We start from the raw sequence: 9,637 nt of genomic DNA on the forward strand, positions 1-9,637 counted from the left end.
GGAGCATGTGATTCTTGATCTCAGGGTGGTGAGTTTGAGCCCCACGTAGGGTGTAGAGATTACTTTAAAAAATATATTATTTACGGGCGCCTGGGTGGCTCAGTCGGTTAAGCGTCTGCCTTCAGCTCAGGTCATGATCCCAGGATCCTGGGATCGAGCCCCACATGGGCTTCCCCACTCAGTGGGGAGTCTGCTTGTCCCTCTCCCTCTGTCCCTCGCCCTACTTGTGCTCTCTCTCTTTCTCAAATAAATAAATCTTTAAAAAATATATTATTTAAAATTAGGAAAATGACAAGGGGGTACTCTAACGCCTTTCTGTTCAACATTGTATCTGGGGAATCTGACCAGGCAGAAAAGGGGGAAAAAAAGACAAAGAAATAAATGATATAAAGATTGTAAACGGAGAAAATAGCTCCAATCTTGTTCTGAAGAACCAAGATTCCAATTTACAGGTCTAAAACCACCAAACTCGCAAATGAGAGAACAGAATTAGAATGAGTTCAAACCAGGTAGGTCTCATAAAGTTAATCGTCCACACACCTGTATTAGTTTCTCTGTTGCTGCCATAACAAATCGCCACAAACATAGAGGCTTAAAAACAACACAAATTTATTCTCCTGCAGTCTGGAAGTCTGAAATTAGTCTTAGGGGGTTAAAATCAAGGTGTCAGCAGGGCAGTGTTCCCCCTGAAGGCTCTAGAGAATCTGTTTCCTTGTTTTCTTCAGCTTCTAGGCACTGTCCACATTTTTTGGCCAGGGGCCTCTTCCTCCATCCTCAAAGTGCGTCACTGCAAAATTTGTTTCCGCCATGACATGGTCTCTCTCCAGTATTGTCATCACATAGCCTTCACTTTCCTTCTGCCAAGCAACTCTCCCATCTCAAGACCCTTAATTTAGTCACATTTACAAAGGCCATTTTGTCATGTAAGGTAGTATGTTCACAGGTTTTGGGGGTTGGGATGTGGACAGCTTTGGGGGCTCACTATTCAGTCTATTGCATATCACTTCCATATAACCATTCACAGGTTATATGATTGTTTACATAGAAAAAGCCAAGATAATTTACAGATTATTAGAATAAATATGAGAGTCTAGCAAGGCAGTTTTATTGTTTTACTATGGTTTAGATGTAAAGAGTTGGAAAATATAATTTTAAAAAGATGTCATTTACAACATTAAAAAAGAAAGTATACCTCAACACATCTAGAAAAAATTGAATTCCATAGAAAATAAAATTTAAAAGGATTCTAATAAAAAATTATAAAATACTTTGCAATAAATCTACAAAAGGTATTTAAAACCTTATGAAGAAAATTATAAAAAATGATAGAAATATCTTAAAGATGAATTAAATAAACAGGAAAACATATTATGAACATGGGCAGAAAAAGTTAATATGATAAAGAGGTCAATTCTCCATAGGAACATGTGGATTTTATTGAATTCCAGTAGAAATGTTGGACATGTTTCTTTGGAAACGGGATAAGCTGATTCTAAAATGGGAATGGAAGGGTACAAATAACAGGTAAAACACACATGAAAAAGCAACAGAGGATGGCAGACTCACCATAGCACACAAGACTTATAACGTGTGGTCGTTAAGACTGTGGCATTGGAACTGGGGCAGAGATGAGACCACTGGAACAGAATAGAGCCCAGAAACACAGCCATCGATGGACAGCAGATATAAATGACAGAGTGGCTTTGCAGATCAGTGGAGAAAAGACAGTTAAAAAAATGGTGATGAGTAATTGGTTATCCATAGAGAAAAGAATAAAATTGGAACTCTTGGGGCCCCTGCGTGGCTCAGTTGGTTGGGTCTCTGCCTTTGGCTTGGGTTGTGATCCCAGGGTCCTGGGATAGAGCCCCGTATTGGGCACCCTGCTCGGCGGAGAGCCTGCTTCTCCCTTTCCCACTCCCCCTGCTTGTGTTCCCTCTCTCGCTGTCTCTCTCTGTCAAATAAATAAATAAAATCTTAAAAAAAAAAACACAACCTATATAGAAAAAAGCTGATAAAGTCAACATCATTAAAATTAAAAATGCCTGAGTATCAAAAGACATCATTAAAAAGGTGAGAAGACTGGGGGGGAGGGGGTGGGAGGACGGGTTGGCCTGGTGGTGGGTATTGAGGAGGGCACGTTCTGCATGGAGCACTGGGTGTTATGCACAAACAATGAATCATGGAACACTACATCTAAAACTAATGATGTAATGTATGGGGATTAACATAAGAAAAAAAAAAAAAGAACTATCTACAGGAGAAAGGAAAAAAAAAAGATACTGAGCTATACATTTTAAAGATTAAAATGGTAAATATTATGTTATATGTATTTTACTACAATGTAAAAAACATTTAAAATAATCAAAAAAAAAAAAGGTGAAAAGACAAACTGCAGACTGGGGGAAACATTTGCAAAAATACATAACTGAAAAAGGATTCAAATCCAGACTATATAAATAGCTAATAAGTCAATAATTTAAAAAACTCAATAGAAAAATGAGTAAAAAATAAACAGGTAAATCACAGAATAAGACACCAGAATGGCTAATATATGCATGAAAAGATGCTCAACCTCATTGTTAATCAGAAAAATGCAAACAAAATCATAACGAGGTACCATTTCAAATCCATCAGATTGGGAAATTAAAGTCTGACAGCTTCAAATGTTGGTGGTCATACGGAGAAATGGGAACTCTCCTACCCTGCTGAAGTAAGTGTGACTTGGTACAGCACTTCAGAGACCAAGCGGACAATATTTAAAGGTGAAGATGCATAAAGACGCATATGCCCTTCGACCCAGGATTTCACTCACTGGTATATGAATCACATAGGATGACATGGGTATATATCCTAGGTTCCCACACTTGTGTTTGAGGAGACATTTATAAGAACGTTCATTGCAGGGCGCCTGGGTGGCTCAGTTGGTTGGGCGGCTGCCTTCTGCTCAGGTCATGGTCCTGGAGTCCCTGGATCGAGTCCCGCATCGGGCTCCCTGCTCGGCGGGGAGTCTGCTTCCTCTGACCCTCCCCTCTCTCATGTGCTCTCTCTCATTTTCTCTCTCTCAAATAAATAAATAAATAAAATCTTAAAAAAAAAAAAGAACGTTCATTGCAACATTGTAATAATAAAAACGGGAAACAATCTAAATTTCTATCAACAAGAGAATGAGTAAATAAATTTAGGTATATTCAAATAATGAGCCAATGTACATCAGAGGAAATTAATGAAGCACAGCTATGCGTGTTATTGTGAACGATTTTCAAAAACATAATCTTAAGAAAAAAAGTTTTAGGAAGCGTTGTGCCATTTTTATAAAACTTAAAAACATGAAAAGACAATATATCTGGGAATATAGATATATCTAATAAAAGTATAAAAAGATATGTATGGGAATAATAAACACTAATAAAAACCATGCATGGTTTTGCTTTGGCAGGGGGGAATGAAATCAGGGAGGGTAACACAGAGCTTCAACTATAAATATAATGCTTTATTTCTTAAGGTGGGTGATGGCTATTCACTATCATTTATATCTTAGAATGAAATATGTCACTTAAGTAGCACTGTATGCTTATTGTTCAGAAACATGGACAGAGAGGGAACAGGAATTGGGAGAGGGAGGTGAAGGAAGGTACAGAAGACTGTTTTTTTTAAACCTTGCACTCCTGGTTGACCTTTTAAAGTATACACAATAAAAGTTCAATAAAAGTTGACATTATAGGGGTGCCTGGGTGGCTCAGTCTTTAAGCGGCTGCCTTTGGCTCGGGTCATGATCCAGGATGCTGGGATCGAGCCCCGCGTTGGGCTCCCTGCTCGGCGGGGAGCCTGCTCCTCCCTCTCCCTCTGCCTGCTTCTCCCTCTGTTTGTGCTCGCTCTCTCTGTCAAATAAATAAATAAAATCTTTTTTAAAAGTTGACATTATAAAAATAATAAAAGTTTGAGTCAGGAAGTAATATGTGATATGTTTCTGTAAAATCTTCATTTGTAGATGCTTTATCTCAGTGCTGTTCAAATATGGTCCTTAGACAAGTGTGGGTTGGTGATCTAGTCTGCCATGAACTAAATATAGAATACAGCCTAAATGTTTGGGAGCTATTACAGCAATTTTATTTTGTTTTACCTTTATTTTTTAATCTTATTTTTTAAAGTAGGCTCTATGCCCAGTGCGGAGCCCAATGTGGGGCTTGAACTCACGACACTGAGATTAAGACCTGAGCTGAGATCAGGAGTCAGATACTCAACTGACTGAGCTACCTAGGTGCCCTGCTTTTATAGCAGTTTTAGAGATTTTATGTATGTTAAATCTAATAATTAAAAATGGGATTATATGTCACTATAATTTCATTTTTTTCTAGAAATAAACTCTTATTTTACAGACGTATTGGAGGGCAATGAATTGAAAACAAACAACTGGTCCTGCACAAATAATTTAAGATCCATTGCTCTGCCTTAATGAAAATTGGTATCTACATGATTTCTTTTTCTATAAATGCGTAGCTTTTCTTGTTCATTGGGGATCTTGTGCTCTACTTGTTAAAATATTAATGTTCAGTGTGGGACTCCAGAATTGTTTTGTTTGGTTCTGGATATGTGCCTTGCATATAAAGATATGGCTATTCTCTGCATGCATTTCCCCCAGAGACCCATACAAATATAGTTGTAAATTCCTGTTAGTAAACAGTAAGTCTTTAAATTTAGAATTAGGTGAGGAGGCTGACATGCAGAAGTGTAACAAACTGGATTGCTTTCAAAGTTCTATCTTTTCTAGTTAATTGTTAACTCACCAATGTGCTGCTTTTCTTGTATCAAGTATCACACTGGGTGAAAACACTACAGATAGGGTTTAAGGCAGTTCCTGGAGTTTTTGCATGAAAATTGGACCTTATACTACAGAGGAATGAAAGATAAACATTAATAAAACATTATCATCGTAAGAGAACAACACCAAACCAAATCTCCTCACCAGTGCTTGGCAGAACACTTCCTGAGAAGTTTCGGGCTGTGTGTGGCTTCCACCTTGGCATCCAAAATCTGCGTAATGGCCTGTGTGACAGCAGGAACCCAGTCTCCACGGGATTTTGTCTGTAAGGTGCAGCACAGTGGGGGCCTCTGAAATGTCCCAAAATACCTGTTTTAGATCTCCTTTTCCCCTCAAGAAAAGACTCCTTCTCAAAAATTACTTTTTTTGAAGCCAGATTACTCATTTCCAGGGTTCTCTTACACCTGCCACTTCCCAAGGGAATTTTTTTGGTATAATCTTTTCATCTTTCTGGAAGGCTAACAAAGCATTGCATATACCTGGCTTTTGCCTCGGAAACACCCTATCCTTTTCCTTTCATAATGCTTTTTAAAGGACTTTATTATTTGCTCTCTGGGTTCATTTAACTCTATTAACATACCAGTTTAGCATCTTTGCTATGTTTTCTTGCTATTTCTCATTTCGTTCACTATATGTTACTTAGCACTTCCGTTTGAGTATAGTATCTTCCACTTCCACTTCTAGAATGGCTAGAAAGTGCCATTCTAGCATTTTCATAACTAATATTTAGCTTTGCTTTGCATTTCATTCTCATGCGCTCTAAATTTTTTTCTAAAGTTCACTTGTTTATCTCTACACCCAGGGTGGGACTTGAACTCAGGACCCCGAGCTCAAGTGTCACAAGCTCCACGGACTGCGCCAGCCAGGCACCCCTTTCTCCCTCTTTTAGAAGGAGGAACATGAGGTGGAAGGCAACAAAGATAGCCCTTCCAAAGCCTTGTACTCCTACCAGAGGTCTTGGCAGCTTTTTAAAAGCCTCCTCCCCTCAGTGCTGTCCCAACCCACTGAGTTTAGGGTTTAACTGAAGTCGGAGACCTTGATTATAGTGTCACCAACCTGAGAGGTCAGGGGATGTAGTCTCCCTACATCATGTTTCTGAAGCGACACGGTCACGGGTGAGGACAAGGTGGTAGAGTGAGAACAGGTAGTGGAAAAGGTTCCCAAAGATGAGGCGTCCCAATAACGATTAATGGCTTATTCACGAAAGATCTGAAGCAACTGGAGTGGTTCGGTTTGGCTGCTGCAGAAGCCAGGGTAGAAGATCAGGGTGACGTCCTACACAGCCTGCAAGTTGACACAAGGTCAGGGAACGCCAGGACAAGTTTAAGTATATGCAAACATGCGGGCGGCGCAGCGTCGGGCCAACAGGGACAGCTCAGGGACCGAGGAACCCAGGAGTCGAGACCAGGCGCCGGCAGGAGCCGCTGCCCACAGCTCGGAATCCCTCCTAGCCGCAGCACGGCTGACCGCAAAGGTCACGTGACAAGCCCGAGCCCGGCTCTAATTGGCTACAAAAGCTCACACGCTCTCCCAGTTTTCCCTCTTTTCGGACACTACATTTCCCAGAAGGCCCCGCGGCGCTTAGCTCCTCCTAACTTGTTAGATGAGGGCCGTGCCGGGTTTTCCCAGCCTCTACCGGGCTTTGAGAGGCCCGGAAGAAGGGGTCCGGGGGGCGAAACCTTCTGGATTAAAACAGCCCGCACACTGGAGGCAGGGAGGAGAGCTGCGGCTCGGCCCCCTCCTTTTGCGCACAGACCTCTGGGAAATGTAGTAACATGTAGGTCTCTGGGGCTTGTGGCTCTCTCCCCGCTCGCTCCCTGGGGTCGCTAATGAGGCGGGAACCAGAGGGAGGAGGAGGGTCAGGACGAGCCTGCCACAGTGGCTCTTCCCTCTCCACCAGGTGGCGCAGCGTGCGAACATCTGCCCATCTACCTCCTGGTTATCGGATGCTGGGATAACCTTCTACCCTATAGCCCTGAGAATTCTCCAAGCTTAGATTTCCATGAAGTGCTTTTTAGAGGGATCTGCTGAGAAACGGGGGAAACAAATGATGGCGGCCCTAAATTACTCCCATCCTCTGTTGCTCACCGGACGCTTTATGAGGGTACACTGAACCATGGCGCTGCGCATACGGGGGATCCATTTTATGTTTGGACTTCCTTCGGGCACTGACTTCCGCCCCCCGGGAGCGTCATCAGCTGTTCGTACCGGTGTTCTCGACTCCCGGCTGGCCTCTTTGGGGCCACCACGACCGTCGGCCCTAGCCCAAGCCTTGTTGTTTCTGCCTCGGAGGACATTCGTTCTGCCCAGCTGCGGGGGTGACGGTCTTGACTTTACTGAAGGGAAGACTGAGGGTGTGGTGGGTGAAGGGTTGTTGATGGGCCATACAGCTAGTCGTGTAGTCAGCTCAGCGCGGTTGGAACGGATTCTGTCCGCTTCGGGGGGTGGTAATCCCCTTTGCTCAGTTTTGCTGCTGCTGCCTTAGGTGAAGTCATGATCATGCCGGCCATTCTAACGGTCTCATCCCGCCCGTATTTACTGCGAGTGTGTCAGGTGCCAGACGTTGTGCCGGGTGCTGGGGACACGGCGTTGAGTGGGGCAGACGCGGCCCCACCCTCACGGAGTTTACCGTCTAACGGGGAGGGCAGACTGGCTACAGAACACAAATAAGAGTAAGATTTCAAATTGTGGTACGTAGGGAAAAGAAACAGGATGCTACGAGAGAGAATGATGGAGGGAGCCGTAAGTTAGATTGGGAGATTGGGGAAAGGAAGAACTGCCTGATGTGAGACCCGGAGGCTGAGAAAAAGGAAGCTCTGTGACAGCCAAGAACAGAGTAATCTAGGCAGAGGGAACAGCGAGTGCAAAGACCCTGGGCAAGAACTCAGTGTTTTGTTCTGGAACTGAGAGGGGCGCCTGGGTGGCTCAGTCCGTTAAGCGGCTGCCTTCAGCTCAGGTCATGATCCCAGGGGCCTGGGATCGGGCACCCCGCTCAGCAGGGAGCCTGCTTCTCCCTCTTTCTGCCCCTCCATCCTTCCCTTCCCCCTCCTCACACCCGTGCTCTCTCTCTCAAATAAGTAATAAAAATAAAATCTTAAAAAAAAAAAAGGGAGCGAGAGAAGAAGGCTTTTGTGACTGGAGCACATGGGGTGGGGAGCTGTAGAGCAAATTGAGGCTGGCCTCCCTTCCTCCAGTCTTGCCTCTTTGAAGCCATCACACACTGGCAATACAGAAACATTTTCAAAACTCAAATATGATTTTACTCCCTTTTAGAGGCTCTGTGTTCCCTGCAAGTCAGACTCCTTGGGCCCAGTGCTCAAGGACCCTCATCATTGGATTTACCTTGCTTTCCAGTCTCCTTTTGTGCCTCTGCTTGGTATGCGTTATTCCATGTGCTTGCTGAGCAGGCTGACTTCGAGTCACCCTTCCTGTCTTGGTCACAATATCGCTTCCTCTGTGCTCTTCCTCCTGTGCATGCTCCACCCTAGCTATACAATTATTAGTTTGCCTACTAATCTCTCCCACAAGATAGTAAGCTGCTGCTCTCAGGAACTTGTTTTCTTTCTCTGTATGATGCAGAACGTGAGGCCAGGCAGTTGGTATTTTCATAACAAATTTCCACTGAGAGACAGTGGAACAGGTAGCCATCACTATCCTCCACCTGATACCTGATGGGAAGGTGATGTGTGGCTCCTGTCCACAGCAGAGAGTAACCTCCAAAAGGGGGAGAAGAGATGAGTAAGAAATCTGCACTTATCATGGCCAGGCACTGTCTTATCCACTGTCTCATTTAATCCTCATAACAATTGTGGGTCTTGATTCTTTTTGCAGTCGAGAAAGCTGGTGCCCAAAGGCTTACCCAGAGATCACCCAACTGGTAATGAGGAACCTGGGATAGGAACTTAGATCTTTCTGACTTCAAAACTTGAGGCTCTTAATACTCCCTCCGCTCCTTTTGCTCCTATTCTGGCACCTTTCACCAGCACAGGAGCCTGAGAAGTTTAAGGAACTGAACTCCAAGAGTCTTCTATCTCAGGTGGGTCATTTGTACCCAAGGATATCAGATCTGGAACAGCCTTTCTATTGGGGCTCTACCCCTTCCAGAAACCAGTGACTCATATCACTCCCTGCTTGTATCAGTATTTACAGGGCCTAGAAGAACTGGTAAGACTCAGAAGTAGAAAATCCAGGATTTGCTATCCTATGGAGTTCTGCCCTATAGAACTCCAGGCTGTGTCCAAGACATCTCAGTCTGAGACTACAGACCTCTGGGCTAGATATTCAAGGGCGCTCCTGAACCAAGCTTTCTACCTTAGCTGTGGCTCACGCCGTTTCTAAGAACACACATCGGGGTACAGACAGATATAGCCACTCCAGCATCCTGCAAGAGCCTGGCCCAGAACAGATGCCAGGTTAACCCTGGACGAATGAACTTCCCTTCTCTGCCCCAGGCTAGTCTCCCTCAGCTACTGGGAGGGAGGAATCCCTCCCTATCATGTGGACGAAGGGCTTCTGCCATCCAGGGAAGGTGAATGAAACCAGCGTTTCATCACCATCTCCATCTTGACTTCTTGGGGAGTGTGCCAAGGTGCAGCTGAAAACCAGTGAGTAATAATTCCTTGGAAACATGTTGGATCCAGCATTTTTATGTGACAATCTGATTTTTATTTTGAAACTGTGCAAAATGAAAGCCCATATACGTATCTGCTATATATGCTTGGAGGCAGTGTGGTTCTGGGGGAAGAGGAGTAGTCTCAGGGTCACCCTGGACCGAACAGGCTCTATTGGACAAGGTGCTCAGTGCCTCTTGGGCCCAGT

At 44.0% G+C, this 9,637-nt stretch overlaps 1 long non-coding RNA gene across 3 annotated transcripts in view; it reads right to left on the bottom strand.

Annotated features, from left to right (window-relative positions):
• The window catches only part of LOC123850623 (uncharacterized), a 29,709-nt gene extending 21,467 nt beyond the window's left edge, over positions 1-8,242 (bottom strand). Inside the window, exons 1-5 of one of the 3 annotated variants that reach the window (XR_010405853.1) lie at positions 8,162-8,242; positions 6,908-7,472; positions 5,876-6,103; positions 4,964-5,109; positions 558-3,878 (exon numbers count right to left, since the gene is read on the bottom strand). This is a non-coding gene — a long non-coding RNA (uncharacterized LOC123850623). Of the gene's footprint in view, positions 1-557; positions 3,879-4,963; positions 5,110-5,875; positions 6,263-6,907; positions 7,473-8,161 lie in introns of those variants that run through there. The other 2 variants (XR_006792383.3, XR_006792384.2) reach the window with 2 other exon arrangements.
• Between the last annotated feature and the right edge of the window lie 1,395 nt (positions 8,243-9,637).

The sequence above is a fragment of the Mirounga angustirostris genome, unplaced genomic scaffold, assembly GCF_029215605.1.
Source record: "Mirounga angustirostris isolate CCGP_5_RB_7025 unplaced genomic scaffold, mMirAng1.0.hap1 SCAF_10, whole genome shotgun sequence".
Taxonomy (NCBI): Eukaryota; Metazoa; Chordata; class Mammalia; order Carnivora; family Phocidae; genus Mirounga; species Mirounga angustirostris.